Here is a 27,587-nt window from a genome sequence, read left to right on the forward strand (position 1 = left end):
CTTTATTAACCCTTACACTAGCATTTAGGTCTGGAAAACTTCCCCCTCCAACCTTTCAGTATAAATGGTGAAAATATGAATTTATTAATAAGTAAAAATGAGATTATTTTCATGTAACTTCTCAAAGAGGTTGACAAGTAATTATCATTAGAAAATAAAAAATTTAATCCTGAAAAACGATTATTTTTATATAAAAGCAGATATAAAAATTGCTAATATTTATTCAGTGTTGGCTAATGGCCAGCCTCTGAGTTTAAAGGCATTGCATATATTACCTCATATATTCATTTCATCATATAGCTATGAAATAATTACTATTATCTCTGTTTCATACATGAAGAAACTGAAGTATAAAGGAATCAAAATATCAGCAAAAACTAAAATATTTAGGTAATTGCTCAAAATCATAGCTAATAAGTATATGTATTCCTGTATATGATAATAAGATATCCTGCCTCTAATAATCCAACTAAATACCTGGAGATATATCTATATAAAGTTTCTCATATACTATTAAATACCAATATAAGTAATATTTCATATAAATTAATACTGTTTTTAGATATTATATAAATTATATATTTATGTAGTAAGCACTGAATTATTAATCTGCATATATAACTATGCATATATAAATTATACTCTTGCCTAATTTATAGATATTCATACGGATGGATTTGAAATGTACATCTCTCTATATTCTTTTATCAACTTAGATTTTACTGGATGCCTACTTATTCCATATAAATCTAATCAACCTCACTTTAAAAAATAAAAGCCTAATAACGTAAAGATTTATACCAGCAAACCCAAAGATACTTGAAAGAAATTACATCATAATATATATACATATGTGTGTATATAAGTATACATATAAGTATACATATATAAATAAAAATAAAAATATTTATATAAATTTATGCATACATACATATCTCTTTGCTAATATGCGTGATGAAATAAATAAAAAAGTCAAAACCTTGCCATGAGGTAGAGCCTGTTAGAACTGGCATGAAGTATGAAGGTATAAAGAATATATTCCTTTAAAAAATTAATTAGAAAATAAATATCCAGTATAGTTTTGTTTTGTTTTTTTACTTCCCATCTGAAAAGTAGGCAAAGAATATCAATCCTTAACTGGGTTCTTTGGGTTTACTGTGGTTAACAAACTTTGGTTTTAGTGCACATCAGAATCCCCTAGAGAACTTGTTGAACTACAGGTTTCTGGAGCAAACCTCCGTGTTTCTTATTCAATAGGTCTGGATTGGGTCTGAGAATGTGCATTTCCATCTTGTTCCCAGGTGATGCTAACCATGCTGGCCCAGGAACTACACTTTAAGAAACACTCTTAAGAACTTCAAAGGTAAAATGTCAACCCTTGGCCCCTCCTCTTATCCTTATCTGTGGTGGATCAAATCCCTGGCCATCAGCTACTGTTTCCGGACTTGAACAGGTGAGGGATTGCCTGTCAACAAGTAGTTGTAATAAAGTTGTTCACAGTACTCATAATACATGAGAATCATCTGGGGAGCTTTTAAAATTCCTGCCTTTCAGGTCCCATCCCTTACTAATTAAACCACAATCTCTGGGTATGGGGCTCAGGCATCAGTAATTTTAAAGCAGCCCAGGTGATTCCAGTGGGCAGCAAAATTTGAGGATAACAGATGGTGAGACCAATTCAGCAAACTTCCCCTTGCCCAGTGGTGACAAGCAGCTGCCTCCACATTATAGATCTCAAGGACACTAGGATTGGAAGTACATTGTCAATCTTAGGTTATTCACTATATATTTGTGTTCTATCAAATGGGTAAAATTTTATAGTTAAATATAACTGTAAAATAAATATATTTTAGTTTTTATAAATACAAAAGATATTTATAATATAGTTCCAATTTCCCTGTTAACCCCTGTCTATCAATTGATCAATCTATCTATATCTATCTATGTATCTACTATCTATCTGTCTAACTACCAACTTTTGCATTTTTCCTAGTTCTTGAGAAGTAGCCCAGAACTAAGAAATGTTGAGATGCAGGATGATATAAGAGGTAAGTTGGAAAGCTGTGCATACCCGTTTAACAGACAGAATCTAACATCTGACATCAAGGGTTCAAACCTTGGGCTCACACTTGTTAGCTTTGCGAATTTAGGTAAGGTCCACAACTTCTCAGAGCCTCCTTCCTCTTATCTGTAAGGAGGCTAATGACATACCTGCTTCCTATGACTGCTGTGGAAATTGAATGAAATAATTGAGCCAATTAATACAAAGGAAGTCCTCAATAGACTTAAGCTGTTTCATTATATTCCGTCTTTTCATAACTGATGTTTCACTTACTTTGGTTAAAAACAAGAAAACAAAACAAAAGCTTTTCAACAGTTTTATCTGAAATCTATGACTGGAATATTTGATTGGTCCATCTGTGTTCAGTTTTTTTGTGTGTGTGTTTTTTATGTTTGTTTTAATAAAGACCAAAAACTCAAGTTGTTGCCTTTAAATGTTATATGAATTCAGCGATGAAAGTGGGAATGATTTTGGGAAAGGCAGACTCAAGTCAGCCTACATAAGAAACTCAGCTATAGAGGAGGGAATGGGAAACTTCTTCAGGAGATACTATGAAAAAGGCACTCTAAAAGCAAGATAAAATGAATACTTCAGGCATTGCAGGACCTGTATAGTCTCTGTCACTTATTCTTTGTCTTCTTTTTGTTTGTCTGTTTCTACTGTTTTGTTTTAACAACTTTTACAAATGTAAAAAACCATTCTTAATTCAAGAGTTGTACCAAAATATTCTGTGGGCTGGATTTGACTGTGGGCTGTAGTCTGTCGACTCCTGACCTAAAATACTTCTAGAGAACATTACTATAATATGATGTAGTTTTTTTGAACCGAGATTTGAGTAATACCATCTGCCAATTTTCAGCCACGTTTAGAGAACATCCATGAAAGTGATCAAGAATTGAAAATGGTTACAAGTCTGCATAATCAACCCAGAATTGTGGACACACAATGATTCAGCCATAATAACCCTACTAGCAAAAACATTAAGAAAACCTAAATAGAGACAGCTGTGCATGATTTTACTTTTAGCTATAAAATTCAATATCATGTGGCAAGAATCTGAATTATGAGGCAAGGAGTAAAAAGGCACAGACATGTAGTAATGAACTGTCACCCACAGAAGAGGAAAATGAATGCAAACATTACATAGACTTGAGTAGGGACAATATTCAGTAACATAGGATGCAATTATTTGTTCATGAATCCATGTCTCAAAACATGAGCATAGTTACTTCTTTTTCAAGGACATGCATAATGAATCCTATTTTTATGCTGGAAACATTTCTCATGCTCTCAAAATATGCATCTTAAAATATAAATTTTCATTATTTGGGATAAATTAAAACTTACACTGTATTGCGATAATATAAACATAGCTTACGTACTTGGTAGCATTACATTAATAATGTTCTCATTGGGCCAGTCAAAAACAGCTTAGCTACCTTTTTTTTTTTTTTTTTTTTAAGTGTTTTTGTTTGTTATCGTTACTCTTTGGGGGAAAAAAACTTTTGAGATAGCAATCATATGACATAGATATAATTCATCATTTGTATATTTTAAGAATCACAGGGCTTGAAATAGTTTTTATCCTAAAAGACTGTTTTTACTTTTGCCTGGAATCTTTAATAGACATTATCAGTTTTCTAACCTAAGGAGAAAACAAAATCATACTAGAAGAACTATTTCAAGACCACCTGACTTTATAGTCTGCCAGCAATTTTGCAGAATTGCTTGGTAGATGAAGCAGAAAGAAGCTGCAGAGAAAGCGCAGTAGGAATCCATCCATAAAGAAATTAATATGAATTAAACCATGTCATTTTGGTGTATTACAAGAATCAGTGAGCAAGGCTGTGAGGAAGTATGCAACAGTGACCAAGTCTTAATTGGAAAAAAAGAAGGGGGTACACATCTGTCATTTGATGGAGACAGTTCATATTACACATTTATAATTAATATATGTAATGCCTTATATTTATTATAATAAATTATATTAAAATATTTTGCATATATATGTGCACAAATGTAAAATGTATATAGATTTACTTATAGAGAGAGAGATTGGTATTTCCTGTCTTGGAAAAAATTGCTACTCATTTTAGTTCTATTCAAAAATTTATTTAATTGGAGAAAATGAATCTTATTGTTAGTTAAAACATGATCAGTAACAGAGTTTAGTGTGTGGAACTCACTAAATTAATGTCCTACTTAGACACGAGGAAACAGAAAAAAAAGGTCCTGAGAGAAGGACGTCTGTGCCCCCCAAATATTCTGTAATCAGGATCACTTATTTTACAGAAAGATTAACAAGAGGTGGCACCTAAGCAGTGTTGGTGATTAAGGGGAAAAAAATGCAGTTGTGCATTTAAGCAGTGAACATCTACTTCCTCACTCCTGCTATGTGAGATCTGTCAGCCTATGCTTCCCATAGGTTTCCTTACACAAAACACCTACCTAAATGGTAAAATAAACATATTTTAAAATTTAAAATGAATCTTTCTTTTTTACTTGTTATTGTCATATACATGCTACCCAACACCCTCACTAAGGAAATTTCAAGTCAGTTTTCAGGCTACGGCAGCATTGGGCTTATAGGACTGCTGTTTGGTAAAGAAGCTCCTCCAACCAATTATTTTCATTTGTGCCATCATTTGTTAATTGTATCAGCAAACACATAGCTGCTAAATAGTCTGCTAAGATCTGTGAAGAAAAATGGGAAAATTTTCCTGCTTTCAAGGAACTGGGGAGAAAGGCATGCAAATGGCTATGAGAATGTAGGAGTTGCTAAAATAGAAGTATTAAGACAGGGAAGGAATAAGGAATGTAAATGATAAATTCAACCTGTATTGAGTAGTACAAACTTTGGAGAGAAGATGATGCTTCACAATAATCTTTAAAATTGGAAGGTGTTTCCAGATAGAAAACGGGAGGAATGGAAGAGAGATTGTGGTTGAGAAATTTTAGAGGACTACTATATTTGGCTAGAAAGAAATAGAAGTATAATGAGGAAAGATCCTCTTGATGTGTTGGGAGTTAGATTTAAGTGTCTAGAGCAGTTGTCAAATTTTTTGATCACTCCAACATCAATCAAAAATGCTTCTAGAATAAAAGACTTCTTGGAAGATGGCAGAATAGGAGAGGCACAGAAAACTTCTCCCCAATGGAATAACTAGAGAAAAGGCAGAAAATGACCAGGACAGTGGTTCCAGGTACAAGCAGCCAGAGAAAGACCTCTACAATATATAGCAGGGACCTGGATGAAAAAGCAAAGAAATTATGACTGAAAGGACAGGATGAGTTTCTTCAGTCAAGACTGCCACTGTGGCTGCCAGCTATGTGCAGAGCAGAGCAGGAGAGGGAGCAGCTCTGCACTCATGCACTCCCATTACAGCAACCAGCTGGGGAGATAGCCTTTCTTAGCCCCACAGCTGGGAGCACCCATCAGGGAACTCAGGAACCAGGAGACTTGTGTTGGCCATACACAGAAACCTAGGTGTCGTGTGCAGTGCCTACCCGCCCCCCTCCCAGCCCTGAGGCAGGCTGCTGTGGGGGCCCGGCTCAGGGGAGAACTGGAGAGGCCTCTCTCAGGAGATGAAGGGATGCAGAGCTGAGTAGAGTCAATCCAACAATCGGCAGTTGAGAAAGACAGTCTGTTCCAGTGCCTGTGTCTGTTCTCCCTGGAGGCTCACGGTGTGCATGGGTGGAGAAGCAGGGACAAGGGAGGGCACGGATCTTGTGAGCCAACTAAAAGCACACCTCTGAGCTGCCTGAGGGCTGGGGAAGGTGAAACTTGTATCCTCATAGCCAGGGACGGATCCCCTTGGAGGCCTGGGAATCACCAAACTGTGCCCTTATGTGGATTCTTCATTGAACTGCACAATGCCTACCCCCTACCCCCTGAGCTGGTAGTCCTGGGCATGGAGAACTGCTGTGCTGACTGGATTTCCACCTGGTTTGGACCCCATCCAGTGTGTAGCTGCAGTTAGGGAAAAGCAGGCTTGAGGGGAAGAGAGGGCCCAAGTGTGCCATCTGCTGGGAAGACTGGGAAAGTGCACTCTGGCAAGTTTTGGTTCTTTCAAATTTTATAGAGATGTCCTAATAGACTTGCATTTCTCAAAAGAACCTTACCAAGATAAGCAAATGCCAAGAAATCAACAGAAACTCACAAGACATATGAAGATCCAAAAAGACATGGACAAGCTAAATAATCAAATTAAAAAACCAGAGGAGACACAGAACTTGGAACAACTAATCAAAGTTCATACACATCTCCAAAACAACTTCAGTGGGTTGGCTAAAGACACAAAGGACATCAGGAAGACACTAGAAGAGCATTTAGAAGAATTTGAAAGAGTAAATAGAAAAATAGCAGATCTTATGAAAGATAGATACTGTAGAATGAATTTAAAATATACTAGAGACACACAACAGCAGATATAAAGAGGCAGAAGAAATAATAAGTTAACTAGAGGACAGGGCAAATGAATGCAAATGCACAAAGGAACAAGTGGTGAAAAAGATCCCAAAATTTGAAATGGATCACAGGGAAATGATGGAAAATCTGAAGCCCACAAATATAAGTACCATTGGTGCCCCAAAAGAAGAAGAGGATGGTAAAGGGCTAGGAAGAGTATTTGAGGAGATAGTTGAGGAAAACTTCCCAGCCCTTATAAAAGACATAAATATGCAATAAAAGAAGCCCAATGAACTCCAAATAGAACAAATCCAAATAGACCACTCTGAGACACATACTAATTAGACTGTCAAATGCTGAAGAGAGGGAGGAAGTTCTGCAATGAGCAAGAGAGAAGTGATTCACCACATACAAGGGAAACCATATAAGACTAAATGATGACTACTTGACAGGCACTGTGGAGATAAGAAAGCAGTGGTATGACATATTTAAGATTCTGAAAGAGAAAAATTGCCAGCCAAGAACACTTTATACAGCAAAGCTGTTCAAAATTGAGGAAGATGGGGGAGTGGGTCTCCCTGGTGACTTGGGACATGACTCCCAGGAATGAGCCTGGCCCTGGAAGTGAGGGATTAAAAATGCCTACTTGACCAGGGATGGTGGGGGGGGGAGAAAGGTAAGAAGCTGAGGTTATAGTGACTGAGAAATCCTGTATAATGTCAAGAGGCTATCCTGGAGTTTTCTTTTATGTAAGCTCCAGCTAGACATCCCAAATGGCCACAGTATGCCATGCCCTTACCAAAAGTAGTCCCCAAATACATAGGTGCCTACCTGATATTCCATAAAGGATTCACTCACTAAGTTTTTAATTTTATTTATTTTTATTTTTTTTCACTCACTAAGTTTTATCTCTCAGAAACTTAAATCCACCAGAGTGTTCCTATGCCAGATAAGTCCTAACACCCAGAGGCAATACCCTCTTAAAGAACAACAGAGGCAGCCCCCTTCCCCATACTGTCAACACCCCCTTTCAATATGAACAAGTTAGGGTGCTCCCTGCCTAGACACCCCTGAAGATGGAGAAAGAGATTAAGTGAGAGGAAGGGATAAAAACAAACAAGATAAGATTTAACAAAGTTCTATGAATACTGAAGCTTTATATAAATACATATATTTGTTTGGATGCTGAGGTATTGAAATAGCTGAACAGAGGGAGATGACATGGTGGAACTGAACTCTATGGCATCCTTTTAAATTTGCTCTATAGCTACATGTTGAATTGTGTTTTGAAAGTCTTCACCTTTCTGTATATACCCTATATTGTATAATAAGGAAAGAACTGAAAATGTGGAACTGTAATCCATAACAATTTTTTACATTACTTATATAACTACTTGTTGGGCTGTACATCAAAAGTTGACACCTTTCTCTATATATGTTATATATATGGAAGTAGCTGAAGTTGTGGAACTGTGCCCCATGACAGTCTTTGAAATTTGCTCTCTATTTGTTAAATCATACTTTGAAAATTATCACCGTTATGTAAATACGTTAAAGATCACAATTTGAAAAAGTGCAAAAATTTAAAAAGAAAAAAAGCAAAAACAAAACAAAACACACTGTGACCAAAACAAACAAACAAAAAAAAGTGAAGGAGAGTTTAAAATTTTCACAGACAAACAAATGCTGGGAGAATTTTTTAAAAAGAGACCTCCCCTTCAAGAAATACTAAAGGGAGTTGCCCACTGGGGGGTGAAAAAAAAAAGAAAGGAGAGAGGTCTGGAGAAGAACACAGAACTGAAGAGTATTAGTAATAGTAACTTAAAGGAAAGAAAGGGTGGAAAAATAGACCTGACAAAAACCAAAGGATAAGATGGTTGGTTCAAGAATTGCCTTTACGGTAATAACTTTGAATGTGAATGGATTAAACTCCCCAATTAAAAGATACAGACTGATAGAATGGATTAAAAAGTATGATCCATCAATATGATCTTTATAAGAGACTCATCTTAGACCCAGTGACACAAAGAGATTGAAAGTGAAAGGGGTGGAAAAAATATTCCACACAAGTTGTAACCAAAAGAAAGCAGGGGTAGCTATACTAATATCATAAAAAATAGACTTTAAATGCAAAGATATCATAAGAGACAAAGAAGGATATATTAATAAAAGGGATGATTCACCAAGAAGAAATAACAATCATAGATGTTTATGCACCCAATTGTGGTGCTCCTAAGTACATGAGACAAACATTGGCAAAACTGAAGATGTTTCTGCAATAAACATGGGAAATTTCAATACACCACTCTCTCCTGTAGATAGATCAGCAAGACAGAGAACCAATAAGGAAACTGAGAACCTAAACAATGTGATAAATGTAGTAGATCTAACACACACAGATAGATCACTGTATCCCAAAACACCAGGATATACTTTCTTCTCAAGTGTTCATGGAATGTTCTCCACCATAGATCATATGCTGGGACACAAAACAGATTTCAATAAATTTAAAAATATTGAAGTTATTCAGAGCACTTTCTCTGACCATAATGGAATGCATCTGGAAATCAATAACCACCAAAGAACCAGAACTTTCACAAATATATGTTGGTTAAACAACACATTCTTAAAAAACCAGTGGGTCAAAGAAGACATCGCAAAAGAAATTGGTAAATATCTGGAGATGAGTGAAAAAAGAGACCACACTATATCAAAACCTATGGTATGCAGTGAAGGCGGTGCTGAGGGGGAAATTTATAGTTCTAAATGCATATATTAAAAAGGAAGAAAGAACTAAAACCAAAGACATAACTGCACACTGAAGAAGCTGGGGAGGGGAAAGAACAGCAAACTAGCCCTAAAGCAAGTAGAAGAAAAGAAATAAAGATTAAAGTGGAATAAATGATCTGGAGAATCAAAAACAATAGAGAGAATAAATAAACCAAAAGTTGGTTCTTTGAGAAGACTGACAAGATTGACAAACCCTTAACTAGACTGACAAAGTCAAAATGAGAGAAGACCCAAATAAAATTAGAAATGAAAGGGGAATATTACCATCAATCTCAAAGAAATTTTAAAAAAAATCATAAGGGGATACTGTGAACAATGGCATGCCAACAAACTAGATAACTTAGAGGAAATGGATAATTTCCTTGAAGCACAAGAACAACCTAGACTGACTTGAGAAGGAATATAAGACCTCAACAAACCAATCACAAGAAATCCAGTCACCAAATATCTTCCTACAAAGAAAAGCCCAGGACCAGATGGCTTCACAGGGGAATTTTAGCAAACATTCAAAAAATAATTAAACCATTCCTGCTCAAACTCTTTTCAAAAAAAATTGAAGAAAAAGGAACATTACTTAACTCATTTTATGAGGCTAAAATCACTCTAATACCAAAACTAGGTAAAGATACTACCAGAAAGGAAAACTACAGGTCAATCTCCCTAATGAATATCAATGCAAAAATTCTCAACAAAATACTTGCAAATCAAATACAAAGACACATTAAAAGAATTATACACCATTACCAAGAAGAAATAACAATCATAGATGTTTATGCACCCAATTGTGGTGCTCCTAAGTACATGAGACAAACATTGGCAAAACTGAAGATGTTTCTACAATAAACATGGGAAATTTCAATACACCACTCTCTCCTATTCATTCAAGGGTATCTCAACATAAGAAAATCAATCAATGTAATACAACACATTAAATCATATGGGAAAAATCAAGTGATCATCTCAACAGATGCTGAAAAAGCATTCCACAAAATTCTGCATTTTTTTTTTTTTTTGATAAAAAACACTTCAAAAGGTAGAAATCAGAGGAAACTTACTCAATATGATAAAGGGCATGTCTGAAAAACCCACAGACAGCATAGGACTCAATAATGAGAGACTGAAAGCATTCCCCCTATGACTGGGAATGAGACAAGGATGCCTGCTGTCACCACTTTTATTCAACATTGTGCTAGAAGTTCTAGCCAGAGCAATTAGGCAAGAAAAAGAAATAAAGTCACCTGAATTGGAAAGGAAAAAGTAAAACTTTCATTAGTTGCAGATGATATGATCCTATATTTTGAAACTCCTGAGAAATCAATGACAAAGCTACTTGAGCTAATAAACAAATTCAGCAAAGTGATGGGATACAAAATTATTGTGCAAAAATCAGTAATGTTTCCATACATTAGTAATCAACTGAAGAGGCAATCAAAAAAAAATTCCACTCACAATAGCAACTAAACGAATGAAGTATCTAGGAATAAACTTAACCAAGGATGTAAAAGACCTCTACACAGAAAATTACAAAAATTTACTAAAAGAAATTGAAGAGAACCTAAATAAGTGGAAAAATATTCTGTGTTCACGGATAGGAAGGCTAAACATTGTCAAGATGCCAATTCTACCTAAATTGATTCACAGATTCAATGCAATTCCAATCAAAATTCTCATAACCTACTTTGCAGGCTTGGAAAAGGTGGTTATAAAATTTATTTGGAAGAGAAAGAGGCCCTTAATTGCCAAAAATATCTGAAAAAAAAAGAAGAATGAAGTGGGAGGGCCTATACTTTCTGACTTTAAAGCCGACTATAAATCCACAGTGGTCAAAACAGCATGGTACTGGCACAAAGGCAAACACATTGATCAATGGAATTGAATTGAGAGTTTGAAAATAGACCCCAGATACATGGTCAATTGATTTTTGACAAGGCCCCCAAATCCAATGAACTGGGACAGAATGGTCTCTTCAACAAATGAGGCTGGGAGAACTGGATATCCATATCCAGAAGTAGGAAAAAAGACCCCAACCTCACACCCTATACACAAATTAACTCAAAGTGCATCAAAGACCTAACTATAAGAGCCAGTACCATAAAACTCATAGAAGATGATATAGGGAAACATCCTCAGGACCTAGTAAGTAATAGGAGGTAACTTCTTAAGAGCTTACACCCAAAGCACAAGCAATGATAGAAGAAATAGATAAATGGGAACTCCCTAACATCAAACACTTCTGTGATTCAAAGGACTTTGTCAAAAAGTTGAAGAGGCAGTCAATTCAATGGGAGAAAATATTTGGAAACCATATATCTGATAAGGGACTGATATCCAGCATTTAGAAAGAATTCCTACAACTCAACGACTAAAGTACAAACAACCCAATTATAAAATGGGCAAAAGATATGACAAGACATCTTTCCAAAGAGGAAATACAAATAGCTAGAAATCACATGGAAAATGTTCATCTTCATTAGCTTTTAAGAAATGCCAATCAAAACCACAATGAGATATCATCTCACACCAGTACAGATGGCTGCCACTGAACAAATAGCAAACTACAAATGCTGGAGAGGATGTGGAAAAATTGGAACACTTATCCACTCCTGTTGGAAATGTCTAATGGTAGAGACATTGCAAAGACAGTTTGGTGGTTCCTCTGAAAACTAAATATCAAGTTATCCTATGTCCTGGCAATTCCACTACTCGATATATACCCAGAAGATCTGAAAGCAGTAATTCAAACAGACATTTGCACACTGATGTTCATAGCGGCATTATTCACAATTGTGAAAAGATTGAAACAATCCAACTGTCCTTCAACAGACAAGTGGATAAATAAAATATGGCATAAACCTATGATAGACTACTATGCAGCAGTAAGAAGGATTGAGGTCCTGAAACATGTGACAACATGGATGAACCTTGATGACATAAGCCTGAGTGAAATAAGCCAGACACAAAGGAGAGATATTGTATGTTACCACTAATGTGAACTCTGTGAAGAATGTAAAATAAGTATCTTAGAATCTGTAATATAAGGGACCCAGAGATAGACAGAAGCTAGAGAAGGGGAAGTGATTACCTAATATATAGAGGCTTGCTAATTAGGTCGAACTTAAAGTTTTGGGAATAGACAGGGGTGATGAAAGTTTGTCAGTGGGATTATAAGTATCAGTGCCATACTGAAGGTTAATGTGATTGAAAGGGGTTGTTTAAAGTTATGTATCTCACATATTAGCACTATAAATATAAATAAGTTCTTGCATGATCTATTTCTAAGGTATGACACTTGTACAAAGAGTTAACAACAGAGTGGTATATGGGAAAACTACCTATTATATACTATGGACTATATTTAATAGGAATGCCTTACTAATACCACACCAATACTAGGGGTTAAATAATTGGGGAGGGGGGTAGGGGGTGGATAAGAGGTATAGGTGTTTGGGTTATGATAATTGTCTAAAACTTAGAGTGAAGATGATTGTACAACTAAGTGAGGATAATGTGAGAGGTTGATTGTTTATTTTGGACAGAATATACTATGCGAAATTAGGGACCCACTAATTAATAAGTGAAACTCTTGATCTTGAGGCTTGCTTTTAAGAAACTTACTGTTGGAAAGGGGAGGCTAAGCCCACCTATAATTATGCCTAGGAGTCACTTCTAGAGAACCTCTTTTGTTGCTCAGACGTGGCCTCTCTCTGTCTAAGCCTAACTCTGAAAATAAATTCATTACTCTCCTCCCTATATGGGCCATGACTCCCAGGAGTGTGCGCCTCCTTGATGATGTGTGGTATGACTCCCAGGAAAGAGCTTGGCCCTGGCACTGTGAGATTGAAGACGCCCTCCTGACCAAAAGGGGGAAAAGAAATGAAAACAAAATAAGATTTCAGTGGCTAAGAGATTTCAAATAGAGTTGAGAGGCTATCCTGAAGGTTACTCTTTTGCAAGCTTCAGCTAGATATTGTAAATTGTTGAAGTATGCCAAGCCCAAACCAACAGTATTCCTGAAAATACAAAGGAATGTCCAGGTCTCTATTTGAGACTCTATAAAAGTTTCACTCACTAAGTTTATTTTTCAGAAACTTAAAACCTCCAGATTGTTCCTATGACAAATAGGTCCCCAAACCCAGCAGCACCAGTCTCTTCAAGAACATCAATCAATTGCATCTTCTTTCCCCATAATGTTGACAGCCCTTTTCAATATGAACAAGTAAGAGTGGTCATTGCCTAGATATCCCTAAAGATTGAGACAGTGATCAAATAAGAGGAGCAAGTAGAAACAGACAAGATAGGATTTAAAAAAGGATTATGACTACTACTGAATCATTATGCATTTTTTTTTTTTTTGGTCTCTAGTGCATTAGATCAGCTGGAAGGAAATAACCAAAATTGTGGAACTATAACCAATACCATACCATGCTTTGAAATTTGCTCTATAACTTGTTTTACTACACTTTGAAAGTTATCACTTTTCTGTATATATATTATATTTCACAATAAAAATGTTTTTAAAAATGCTTCTAATATATGTCTATTTAGTAATAATTTATTTAGTAATAATTTTTATCTTTTAATAACAGACATAGACATTCATTACTTGCATTTTGGTGGATTACATCCAGATTGATCCTGGTGAAGAAAATAAGTAATATGTTGACGATTCATTTAAAAAAAAAGTTTCAAAAACCATTAATAATTTTACTAAAAAATTAAGAAATATTTGGAAGCCAAAAAATGGAATGGAAATAAGGATCCAGATTATTATTTGGAGAACTGAAACCAGCTTTTGACTTAAGGTTGTTTGCTTAACAAACTTAAGGTTGTTTGCTTAACCTCACAAATTTAAGCTTACATTTTTAATCTTATAAATAGTGGGATCAAAACAGGTAAGTCCATGTCCTGTGCAACGTGGGGAGTCTGGTAAAAGATACTTGGCACATAATTTTGGAATCCCAAAAGGTAAACATTCTCAGTATAACCATAAACATGATTTTCCAGAGAAAGAGAATTCTGAAAATTTAAAACACTAAGATAGCCCCTACATGGATTTGCAGCCTGAATTCACACTAAGGCATGGAAAACCCTAAAATAAGAATTTAGTTTCTAACAGTCCTTAATTAGTAGTATCAACTGACTGGAAGATGAAAGCCAAATCCTCTCTGGCAGAACTTTCCCTAAACCAGCCTTCAAAGAATTCTCAGAGAGAAAGACAAAGTAAAAAATTACAATACCCATGACTTAACAAGGTACTTTAAGTGAAAACCAGTAGAAACAGAGCAATCAGACCTGCAAATACTTTGAATATTACTTTGAATATATGATTAAAAGACACAGAATGGTTTAAAAAGTTTAATATTTTTAAAGAAATAAAGGTTGGCATTGAAAGGTTGATAAAAGAAGGGGATGATAAAAGATGACCAAGGAGATTTTTAAATGAACTAAATAAGGGAAAGTATATTAAAATTGAAATAAAACCATGGTGAATGTGTTTAACTGAAAACAGAATTAGTGAACTGTGATATCTGAAAAATTTTATAGATTGCCTAAGAGACAAAGAGATGAACAACATGGAAGAGAAATTAAGATACATGAACAAAAGAGTGATCAGTTGAACATACAACTAATCAGTTACAGAAGGAGAGGAGAGAGAATGAGGCAGAGGAAATATTTTAAAGAGATAACAGATAATAAAATAAGAAAACTGAGGAAAGACACCAACCTACAAGATGTTCAATAAATCCTGATCAAGAAAAAAAATAGTAAATCCACACATTTACACAAATAAGAAAACTATAAACAACAATTACAAAGAGATGTTAAAAGCAGCCAGAAAGAAAGACAGGTTATATTCAAATAGATAAGTATTTGACTAACAGTTTACTTTTCCGTAACAAGGATGGAAATCAGAAGACAGTGAATATTATTTTCAGTGAGCTAAGAGAACCACAATTATCAAGATGTAAATATATACCCAGGGAAAAATAGCATTATAAGGACAAAATATATTTTCAGACTAAATAAAAATTTAAAAAGTTTACCTCCAATAAACCCTTATGAAAAAAAAAATCTAAAAATCTAAAGGATATTATGTAGAAGGAAACTAATCTCAAATGAAGGTACAGAGAACAAAGAACAATAATAATTAAATTAATTCGTAAATATGTAGGTGAATTTTTGTAAATAATGATGTATAAACCAATAAACATAATGATCAACGTATGGGAAAATTACCACCGAGATAGGAAATCACCAACAATAACGATTTTTTGGGAAGTGATGACCAGGGTTAAGTTCCTTCTGTTATATGGGAGAAAAGTAAACATAGAGATTGATAATCAAGTATGACATGTTGTTTAGGTATGCTAAAATTTCTTATATAAACAGTAAAAAAAGAGATACAGAGAGTATAATTCCCAAACTTGTTAAAAATGTAAATAGTGTATCTATGGGAACACTGTAAATTCTGCATGACTTATCTGTAAACCCACAACTTGTCTAGTTGAAAAAAAAAGTAAATGGGCAGCTGACCCACACATTAGGCTTTCTGGAACATCATAGATTGGGGAAAGTAATAAAGACTCTAGCTGCAGCACATACATGGTCCCCTGTTGTCTAGTACACACTGAGACAGCACGAGGGGATCTTGTAGGACTGGGTATCTGACTCCATGAAGGGCACTCCACAGCCTTGGCCTATGAGACTTCTAAACTGCATGATTAGGGAAGCACTAGCCTCCGTGGTGTGTTCAGCAGCTAGAGCCCAAGGGCTCATGAACTGAGCCATAGTGTTCTGCCCACTTCAGAATTCATTATGTGGGAAAGCCGAAGCCCATCCCCTGACATAATCTGAAGCATTAGATCCAAACTAACCAACTACAAAATGCAACATGGCAGAAATTTGGGCCCAGCTTTGAGCTGCTACCTTAGCATTCATAACTGTAGGGACAACAGGATCTCTCTTGGTATGATCGGAGGCCAGAGCAATTCAGCTTTTATCAACAGTCTGATATGACATATCAACATTCACCAAGATTGATTTCCTTATGAATTCATATGTGGCTCTGGATCATTGCAAGAGGTCATCTCTCACTAGAAGAAGCAAACACAAGTGTCTTAAAACAGCAAATATCTTCTCACAAGTCTGGATAGGCTGGGTTTTGTCTGATCTTCAGCAGGGAAGATCTGCTTTAGGTGACAGTAATGAGGCAGCCCTTCTCACTGCATGTTTGTGGCTTGGCCCTGTTCCACATATCTCTCATCCTCCTCCTCTAGCCAGTTGGCTAGCCAAGGCATGTTCTCCAATATAGTAATGGCAGAAGCACAAGAGAGGGCATGTTCTACTACACAGGGCTTTATAAGTCCCTACTTACTTCATCACTACTCATGTCATGTTGGCTAATGCAAGACACATGGCTGAGACTGGAATCAGGAGGTATGAAAGCATGCTCTTCCCTTAGAGACAGGATTGGAGAAAAAAGGGCATGACTACAGGTCAGTATGAAAAATTGGAGTAAAAATGTAATCTACCAAAATAGCATTGGCTGTCATCACCTCAGACTATATTTCAAGTCAGCTTCTTAAATGTAAAGACATAGACATTATAAAAAGATTATTCAAAAGATACAAGTATTTTATCTTAAAAAAAAAATGTCCATTTAAAGGGAACTTCTGGTCAACCAAGGTGGTGGCATAAGATGCCCATAGTGCCATGCCCCCACAGAATTCTTGAACAATTAGCACAAAAACCATCAGAGCCATCTTCATCAGAATTCCAGAAAACAGTTAAAGGGTTGTAGTAACTGAGCAAGTACTGAATAAAGAAAACTCAGCTTGTAAAATGGTAGGTCAATCTCGTGATGCACTTGCTGGGCCCTTTGTCAACCCCTCCCTAGAACTCCTGCACTCCCACTGTGGGTCCCTGTCCCTGTCCCAGATGGAACAGAGTAACCGCTATGAGCATAATGGGGTGCCTACATAGCAGTGCCATTCAATTGCCAGGAAACCTGTCTCAGGCTCATACTTCCAGAATTTGTCATAAGCAGAGAAGCAGCTTGCAGAGAGCTAAAGCAGTGTAGGAAATAATTAATTCACTGTGGCCTGGAGCAAAGGATTACCTGCATTAAGTCATGCAATGGAACACCCAGGAGGGGTGAAAGCCTATGTCAGAGAAAGTAGAGGGGGTGTTCTAATTTCTATAATGGGGGAGTTCCTAAGGCCTTGAGCAAGCACAAGCACAGGACAAGATTCAGGGTGCATGCAGGCTCAGATAAGAGAGAGAGGACCCTGCACTTCACGTTTATCTCAGGCTGATCTTCCTGGTAGGAGGTAAGCTCTGAAGAGTTCCACCAGCCAAAGCAGAGCTAATTTTCAAAGACTGAGAAAAGTCTTTGTACAGTGTGTAACAAAATATTACAAGACAAGAAAAGAAAGAGGAAATTATGACCCATTCAAAAGAACAAGATAAAAATCCATACACCATCAGTGAAGAACACCAGACTTTTTGGACATACCAGTGAAAGACTTAAAAAAAAAAAAAAAATCCTCAGTATGCCTAAGAAGATACAGAAAAACACAGAGACACAGAGAAAGAACTAAAAGATATGAAGAAAACAATGAATGAACATTATATGAATACTGATAGAGATAAAAATTTTACAAAGGAACCAAACAGAAACACTGGAGTTGAAGACCACAACTGAAATTAAAAAAATCCCTAGGGGGTTTTGACAGCATATTGGAAGTCACAGAATAATTAGTGAACTCAAAGATAAGCCAATTGAAATGATTCAGGTTGAGGAGTAGAAAGAAAAAGATATGAAAAAGACTGGACCGAAGAACCTAAGAGACCTGTGGGACACCATCAAGTGTACCAATATATGCATTATGCTAAAGAGGGTTCTTTAAAAGGACACTAGACAGTGCATCAAAGTGGCATAAAAAAATAAAGACCTCAGGTAACATTAACGCTATTGCTAACTATAAATGCCAGTATTATTGTATTTTATTGGAATGTATGTAACTCTACATTTTACTTCTTAGAGTTCCTAAAATGCAAATGCATAAAAAGTAATGTCTATGGTTTGTGACATACAATGTATAAAAATATACATTTTTATATTTATATATAAACATGTGAGCTGACAAAATATAACAAGTATAATAAACAAGTGAGCTGACAAAGGGGTATAGGAACAATGTATGTGTATGCTATCAAAATTAAGTAGGTATCAAATCATGTGTGACATATATTTAAGATTTAAAATTAAATAACTACAAAGAAAATACGTGAAGACATATGCAAAAAAATGAGAAGGGAATCAAAATGGTACAGTACAAAAAATCAAACAAATATGAAAGTAGGCATTAATGGAAGAATTCAGGGGATAAAAGGTATAAGACTTACAAGAAAAACAGCAAAATGACAGAAGACAGTCTTGCATTATCAGTAACTACTTTTAATGTAAATGGATTAAACACTCCAATCAAAAGGCACAGATTGGCAGAATGGATAAAAAAGCAGATCTCAAGACAGTTCTCAATAAATTAAAAAATGTTGTAATCACATAATGTATATTCTCCAACTACAAAGGAGTAAAGCCAGAGATCAGTAACAGAGGGAGAACTGGAAAATTCACAAATATGTGGATATTAAGCAATGTACTCTTTTTTTTTTTTTTCTTGGTATTAATGATGTCTTTTTATTTAGGTAAACCTTGAAGGTTTTAGCACTGCCTACCACCGACATCAGGCCCCTAAATACCACAGGCATTCTTTGACCAGAGTCTTCCTTTCCTAGAATTTTTTTTTTAATATTCATTTTATTGAGATATATTCACATACCACAGTCATATAAAACAAATCATACATTCGATTGTTCACAGTACTGTTACATAGGTGTACATTCATCACCAAAATCAATCCCCAACACCCTCATTACCACATGCACAAAAATAACCAGAATAATAATTAAAGTGAAAAAGTGTGCTTCAGGTTTTAAAGCAGGGAAGGATAGTGAGGCATTTGCCTTGGGCCCCAAATTTAAGGGGCACCAAAAAACTCAGGAAATAGTATTTGAATGCAAGGTTTTAAAAAATCAAAAGTAATGCAAAAAGTCCATGGTGAACAAAATATCAAAATTTCAAATACAGATAACATTGGTAATGGTGCCATGCCAAGCCATTTAAGAGCATGATGCAAAGGTAGAATATCAACAATACTAATTTTTTTTTTTTTTTAGAGATAACAGTAAAAATAATGTTTATTGTTTATTTTCTGATTACAACACAAATATAAAGCAATGTACTCTTAAACAACCAATGGATAAAGAACAAAACACAATGGAAATTAGCAAATACTGTGAGGCAAATAAAAATGAAAACACAATGTAGCAAATGCAGTGCTTAGAAGGAAATTCATAGCTCTAAATGAAAAAGAAGAAAAATCTCAAATCAGGGAGGAAGAAAATAACAAAGATTAAAGTAGAGATAAATGGAATAAAAAAAAATAATAGAGAGAATCAATGAAACCAAGTTCTTTGAAAAGATCAATAGAATTGATAAAACTTTAGTAAACTGAAAAGGAAAAAAGAAGATTGACAAGGAAAAAAGAAGATAGAAATAAATAAAATCATAAATGAAACGGGGGACTGCTCTAGTTTGCTAATGCTGTCAGAATGCAAAACATCAGAAATGGATTGGCTTTCATAAAAGGGGGTTTATTTGGTTACAGTTACAGTCTTAAGGCCATAAAGTGTCCAAGGTAATGCATCAACAATCAGATACCTTCACTAGAGGATGGCCAATGGCATCCAGAAAACCTCTGTTAGCTGGGAAGGCACGTGGCTAGTGTCTGCTCCAACTTCTGGTTTCAAAATGGCTTTCTCCCAGGACGTTCCTCTCTAGGCTTCAGCTCCTCAAAAATGTCACTCATAGTTGCTCCTGGGGTGTTTGTTCTCTCTTAGCTTCTCTGGAGCAAAAATATGCTTTCAAAGGCCGTCTCCAAAATGTCTCTGTAAGCTGAAGCTCCTTTCTCAGTTCCAGTGCATTCTTCAAAGTGTCCCTTTTGGCTGTAGCAAGCTCACTCCTTCTATCCTCCAGTAAACTAAGGAAGGCCCCTGCTGAATGGACAGGGCCACACCTCCACAGAAACTATCCAATAAGAGTCATCACCCACAGTTGGGTGGGGTGCATCTCCATGGAAACACTCAAAGAATTACAATCTAATTAACACTGATACATCCACCCACACAAGATTACATCAAAGATAATGACATTTTGGGGGACATAATACATTCAAACCAGCACAGGGACCTTACTCATGACCACACAAAATAAAAAGGTTTATAAGAGGATACTATGAACAACTACATGTCAACTAGTTAAACTAGATGAAATGGATAAATTCTTAGAAGCATACAAACTCCCTACATTAACTCAAGAAGAAAGAGAAGATGTCTATTAAAGAGATCAAATCAGTAATAAAAATCTTCCAATGAAGAAATATCCAGGACCAGATGACTTCACTGGTGAATTTTACCAGACATTCCAAGAAAATGAATGCAAATCTTACTCAAACTCTTCCAAAAAATTGGAGAGGAGGGAACATTCACTAACTCTTTCTATGAAGCGACCATCATTCTAACACTGTGGCCAGATAAAGATATCACAAGAAAATAAAATTAAAGACCAATATCCCTTATGAATATAGACACAAAAATTCTCAACAAAATACTAGCAGATTGAATCCAACAGAACATGAGAGGAATTATTCACCATAATCAAGTCAGATTTACCCAAGGTGTGCAAGAGTGGCTCAACATAAGAAAATTAATTAAAGTAATATACCACATTAACAGAATGAAGGAATACAAACACAAGACCATCTCAATTGATGAAGAAAAAGCACTTGACAAAATCTAGCACCTCTTCTTGATAACAACATTTATAAAACAAGGAATAAAAGAAAACATCTTCAACATGATAAAGGGTATATTTAAAAACCTGTAGCTCATATAATACTTGATGATGAAAGACTGAAAGCTTTCCCCCTAAGATCAGGAAGAAGACAAGGATAACAACTGCCACCTCTGTCATTCAATATTGAACTTAAAGTTCTAGCCAGAGTAATCGGGCAAGAAAAAGAAAAAAAAGTCACCCAAATTGCAAAGTAAGAAGTAAAACTTTCCCTATTTACAGATGATACAATTCTATATACAGAAAATACCAAAAATCTACAACAAAGCTACTAGAGTTAAAAAATGACTTTAGCTAAGTGGTGATTTACAAGATCAACATACAAAAATCAGTTGTATTTCTATACACTAACAACAAATAATCTGAAGAGGAGATCAAGAAAAAACAAAATTAGCTTAACAGTTTTCTTTGCAGAAATATAAAAGCCAATCATAAAATTTACATGGAAGGGTAAGGGGTTCTAAATAACCAAAACCATCTTGAAAAAAGAAGAAAGAAGTTGGAGGGCTCACACTTCCCAATATGAAAACTTATTACATATCTACAGTAATCAAAACAGCATGGTGCTGGCCCAAGGACAAACTCTAAGACCAATGGAATCAAATTAAGAGTTCACAAATAAACCCCCACATATATGGGCAACTGATTTTCAACAAGGGTACCAAGTCCACACAATTGGGAAAGAATAGTCTCTTCAACAGTTGGCACCTTTTAAGTAGATGTCCATTTGGAAAAGAATGAAGGTGAACCCTTACTTCACACCATTTACAGAAATAAACTCAAAATGGATCAAAGACCTAAATATAAGAACCCAAACTATCGAACTCCTAGAAGAAAATATAGGGAAGTATCTTCTGGACCTTATGTTAGCCAATGATTTCTTATACTTTACACCCAAAGCAGAAGTAACAAAAGAAAACAGATACATCAGTCTAATCAAAATTAAAGACATTGTGCATCAAAGGACTTCAACATGAAAGTTAAAAGACAACCTACCGAATGGGAGAAAATAAAAACCACATGTCCAATACGAGTTTAATATCCAGAATATATAAAGAAATCCTGCAACTCAACAAAAAGACAAACAACCTGTGGTAGTTTGGAGCTGTATGTACTCCAGAAAATCATGTTCTTAAAGCTAATCCATTCCTGTGCATGTAAACCTATTGTAAGTAGGACTTTTTGATGAGGTTATTTCAGTTAAGGTATGGCCCAGGGTGGGCATTACTCCTCCTACTGGAAAATTCAAACAAAGAGAGAGAAAGCCACGGAAGCAAGAAGCTGAAAGCAAGCAAACCTGGGAGAGAAGGGAGAGAGCAGCAGATGCCACCATGTGCCTTGCCATGTGGCAGAGGAGCCAAGGATCACCAGCAGCCAGTCTTTGAGAATAATTCATTGCCTTGATTTGGACATTTTTCTCAGTCTCAAAACCATATGCTGACAAATTCCCATTGTTAAGCCATAGTATCTGCTTTTAGTAGACTGGCAAACTAAAACACGACCCAATTAAATAATGGGCTTAATGGAAAAAGATTTGAATAGAAATTTATCCAAATAGATATACAGATGGCCAAAAAAGCACATGTAAAGATGCTCAACACCATTAGCCATTACAGAAATGCAAATCAAAACATTTGAGAAACCATTTCACATCCATTAGATTGGCTGCTATTTTACAAAAAGGAAAACAAGTTGTGCCGGTTTGGGTATATTATGTCCCCCACAAAAGCCATGATCTTTTAACCCAATCTCCTTGGGTGGAACCTCTTGATTGAGTGTTTCCAGGGAGATGTGACTCACCCAACTGTGGGTGATACCTTTGATTAAATTATTTCCATGAAGGTGTGGATCCTGCCCACTCAGTGTAGGTCTTGATTGATTCACTGGATTACTTAAGAGAACTCAAGAGCTGACACAGATGCTTGCTGACTCTTGGAGATACTAGGAGATGCGGGCAGAAGAATGTCTGGAGATGCTAAGCTAAGAGATGAAGCCCAGAGTTTGCCCCAGAGAAGCTGAGAGAGGAACCCTAGACACTGAGAGAGAAACATCCTGGGAGAAAAAAGGAAGGATGCAGAGGAGCTGAGAGAGGAGCTAAGACAGACACCCAGAGACATTTTGTAGAAAGCCATTTTGAAACACAACCCGGGAGCAGAGGATCAGCAGACACTAGCTGTATGCCTTCCCAGCTGACAGAGGTGTTCTGGACGCCACCAGCCATTCTTCAGTGAAGATATTCTCTTGTTGATGCCTTAGTTTGGACACTTTTATGGCCTTAGAACAATAAATTTGTAACCCAATATATCTTAGAAAAAATGATCTCTCATTGCAGAATAACTATTATATGACTAGGTAAAATTTCTAATTTATGTTCTCTTAACAACCTTGAATTAAAATAAGAATTTCATATTTATTTTTTCCTTCTCAGTTTATGAAATAATAACATCCTGTTTCTAAATCTTCTGCCTCTGGATTTAAATGACCCCAATTCCTATTTAAACTTTTACGTTTGAAACTTTGTTATATATTAGAATCACCTGGGTAACTTTTAAAAAACACTGATGCCCATGGTGAACCCCTATTAATTCTTATTTAATTGGTTTGGGTGGGACTTTGAGCATTGGTATTATTTCAAATCCTTCTGGGTTATTCTAATGAACCACCAGAATTGAGAACTAATGGTTTAAACTCAAATTCTGCATGCACGTCCTGGTTGCAAGTAGACAACAAGACTTACAGCAGAGTTGCCAAGTTAAAGAGAAAAGGGAACTTAATATTTTGAGTCCGAATAGTCCAGGGGTAGTTTTGTATTCCATTCTGGCAGATGAAGGGCTCAAATACTGTGCCCAGTCCCCACCTCTCTGATCTCTTTCCTCTGTGTGGGTTACCTTCTTTCTCTGTCTCTTCCCTCACGATTATAAGATGACTGCAAGCAGCTCCTGGAATGGAACTATATGGAAAAAAGTACAGTGCTTCATTTAAAGCACATGCCCTTCCCTAAATAAATCACTGTGGTCAAAGAGATGTAATTATGTATCTTAATTTAGGCCTAGAGCAGAAGTCTTACCCAAGAACTGAAAGTGAAAGTAATCTCCCCTTAAATACATAGGTGAACAAAGTTCGATTTTCTGGATCCCTCAGATAAGATTATGGAGAGTGATCTAAGAACAGAAAGTAGTCTTTATATTCCTTATATTCACATTTGTAATGAAAGGGGGTTGGGGGGAGTGTTTCAATGTCGCTATAGAATTTTTAAAATACAAGTACATCACTCTAAATAGGAAAACAGAATAATATTAGAATATGCAGCAATGAAATTGTCATTATCATTATCAAAGTATTAACCCCAAATATTCAGTAACTTAAAAGAAAGTCAAGTAAACTTAATTTTGCCTCTTCTAGACATCAGTAGAACATATTATTCAAAAACTTTGTAAAAAGATAAAAATCTAATTGGATATATTTTCTAATTTTTGTCAAAATATTTATAGCTGGTAAGCTATGCAGTTCAAAACAGAGTGTGAGTACTGTTGATTGACTGCTGTAATGGAATTCCCAAATTAGAGATAACCAGGAAAAATAAAATCAGATTTAGCATGTATGCTTCCTAATGTACAAATCTGGCAGCTTTCAAATTGTTTTACTACATGAATATAAATAAGAAAATTATGGCTAATTTGACAGTCACTATGAATTCCACAAACATGATTTGAAGAGAATGTAAATATATGACTAATCAGGATACAAGTGTCCAATTAATTGATAATTCCTATTGTTCTAAGAATCAAAACTACAAAAAATGATTTTAATGGATTTAGTCTAGGCTTGATTGACCCAAGTGCAGAAAAAAATATATAGCTAATTGTTTTTATTTTACTTTAGTTATATATTGTATAGGAAGACTTTTATATTTAAAATGGCTAGGTGTATTTTCTCAGTGTCCAACTTAATAGTAAAATAATCAATGCAATAAGAATATGAAAATTATATCTATTTATAAATCTTTGCACTGGCAGGTATCATGTAAGAATTGGATACTTTTTGAATATTTAAAAATTAACCATTTGTAAATTACACAACTCTTCATTTATTTGAGCTTAATGAGGATATATATATATTCATAAATTGTATTTCTGAATATTTAATTTAAATTAATGATTTTTAGTTAATTTCCCTAATCAAAGTTTTACAATTTTAAGAAATGCTAAAATAAAAATTCTGGAAAAGAGTAGACAATGTTAACCAAATATCAGAGAAATAAATCAAATGTATTACAAGAGTGGAATGAAACTCTGAGCAATAAAGTTGATGAAGATAAGCAAAAGTGCACAGTATTTCTTGTGGACCAAATGGCCACAGCAGACTGTGGTCTGGTAGGAGCTTTGTTGGAGAAACCTCATCTGAGAGGAATGACTGGCTCTTGGATTGTGCTGACCCAACAGAACCAGCTGGGGAAGTAGGGGAACTAGAAGGGGTCAGACAACAAGTGTAACACCCAGCACCAGGGAGAGAGCAACAGTCAGAATCCAAGAACACTGGAAGATAAGTCTGCCTCTCCTCTGATCTGTCTCTTCCTTCCCATTTCACCATCTTTGGGACACCAAAAAGCAGCAGAATGAGTGGTGAGGAGAGAGGAGCTGGAGAAAGAGGAGGAAAAGAAAGTTGCACATTCCCCATAGCCGAAAGGCAAAGGAGTCAACTTGAGCTGCTCTAAATTGGATGTAAAATGGAAGTTTTTATTTTAATGGTACTTTTTAATAAGTAAAAATTAGTCTGTTAATATCCCCAAATCCCCGAAACCTATGAAGTCCAATGGACAGTAAAGAGAGATTCTAGAGGGTTTATAGAGGGAAACATTGAAAGGAAAAGGGAAAAGAAAGTGCTTTCTAATTGTACTTTTCCAAGTTCAGACTATAAAATAAATGGCTACATTAGTCGCATATTGGTCTTTTATATGTGAATAAATAATTTCTTTATTTCCCCATTAAAACAATAAGTGTGTTGACTGAGTGCCTCATACTATGTATAAACTACCTTAGCAGTATGGATCACTTCTGATCACCATGTTCTTTCTCCATCCTTTCCTCTTCAGACTGATACCAGAGAAGCCAACTCCCTGATTTCACAGAAAGAAGTTCATCAATGGAGAATCTTCCTCCAAATTGAAGGAAATATACGAGACATATTTCCCTATACCTCAAACTACCCCAAACTCACACTACATACGCTCAGGGTATAATGAAAAATATGCTGAAAATGCTGAAACTTCCCCAAGAATAGCTATGAATACAACTAAAAAAAGAAGAAATAAAAGATTTTTTTTTCCCACTCAAATCTGTAGCATCAAACATCAGAGAAAAAATTTTTCCAGATATGGGGAAGGCTTCAATCTGCAGCCATTCTCTGTGGAGCAGTGCCTGTCTGGATAGATACGGACTGGAACACACAGAAAAATAGTAAAAATGTATCTTCATGCAGCAGAAATTATCAAAATAAGCCTCACTGGCGAGTTGTGTGATTCGGAGAATGCAGCTGCCCATCCTGCCACTAACCCAAGAACGGTGGCCCAAGTGTTTCCCGTGAAGAACCGCAACAGTGGGAGAGCTGTTCTCAGGGAGACGTGATGATTACTTGCCCTTGTTTTGGGTTGTGTGTAGGCCCACACACAAACCAACTTAAACAGAACCTCCAAGGGCAGCATTTGTGTGCCATGGTATTTTCAAAAATCTTAGCTAATTCCCTAAAGTAATACACCATTCATGAAATTATTCTAAATAGAACAGTACTACTACATTTTCTTTTTAGAAAGATGACTTCCAAAATGTTTACTGGCCTCTACCCCAAGTCGTTTAAACAGTTGTCCATTTTCTCTAAATTAACTGTAAAAGATTTTGACTTTTTCCCTGAATACATTTAGAAGTAAAACTTAAAGGAATCAGGACTGCTTCAACTGATGGCAGTTTGTGCATGTGCCTAACTCATTCTTCAGTATATGATGAGCCATTTTCTTTGAATATTTACTGTTCTCTCATTCCTATTTACGCAAATAAAATTTGGGTTCTATTTTAATTCATAAAATGTCTTTTAAAAGAAGAAAACATCTTTCTTTCTGGGAAGAATAAAATGCTTCAGTATAAAAATGGAAACTTAACAATGCCAAAAAGGGAACAGGGCTGTTCTTTGGCTTGTTAAACCCTTGTTTAAAATATTTCCATGATTTTCCATCACCCATAGGAGAAAGTTCAAACACTTTCAGGGAATAAAACAACTCATTCCCACATCTTCAACCACATCTCCAATAACCTGCTTAAAACGTCATCTTGCAGTTTTCTAAATTTGTAAGTTTGTGT

The 27,587-nt window shown here is 35.7% G+C and overlaps 1 long non-coding RNA gene across 1 annotated transcript; it reads left to right on the forward strand.

The window, feature by feature from the left end:
* The first annotated feature begins 1,307 nt into the window (after positions 1-1,307).
* On the forward strand, positions 1,308-26,609 carry LOC119535092. Its single transcript, XR_005217164.1, has 3 exons — positions 1,308-1,363; positions 1,994-2,048; positions 26,330-26,609. It is a non-coding gene; the product is annotated as an uncharacterized LOC119535092 (long non-coding RNA).
* The last annotated feature ends 978 nt before the right edge of the window (positions 26,610-27,587 follow it).

This window comes from Choloepus didactylus, chromosome 5, assembly GCF_015220235.1.
Source record: "Choloepus didactylus isolate mChoDid1 chromosome 5, mChoDid1.pri, whole genome shotgun sequence".
Lineage (NCBI taxonomy): Eukaryota > Metazoa > Chordata > Mammalia > Pilosa > Megalonychidae > Choloepus > Choloepus didactylus.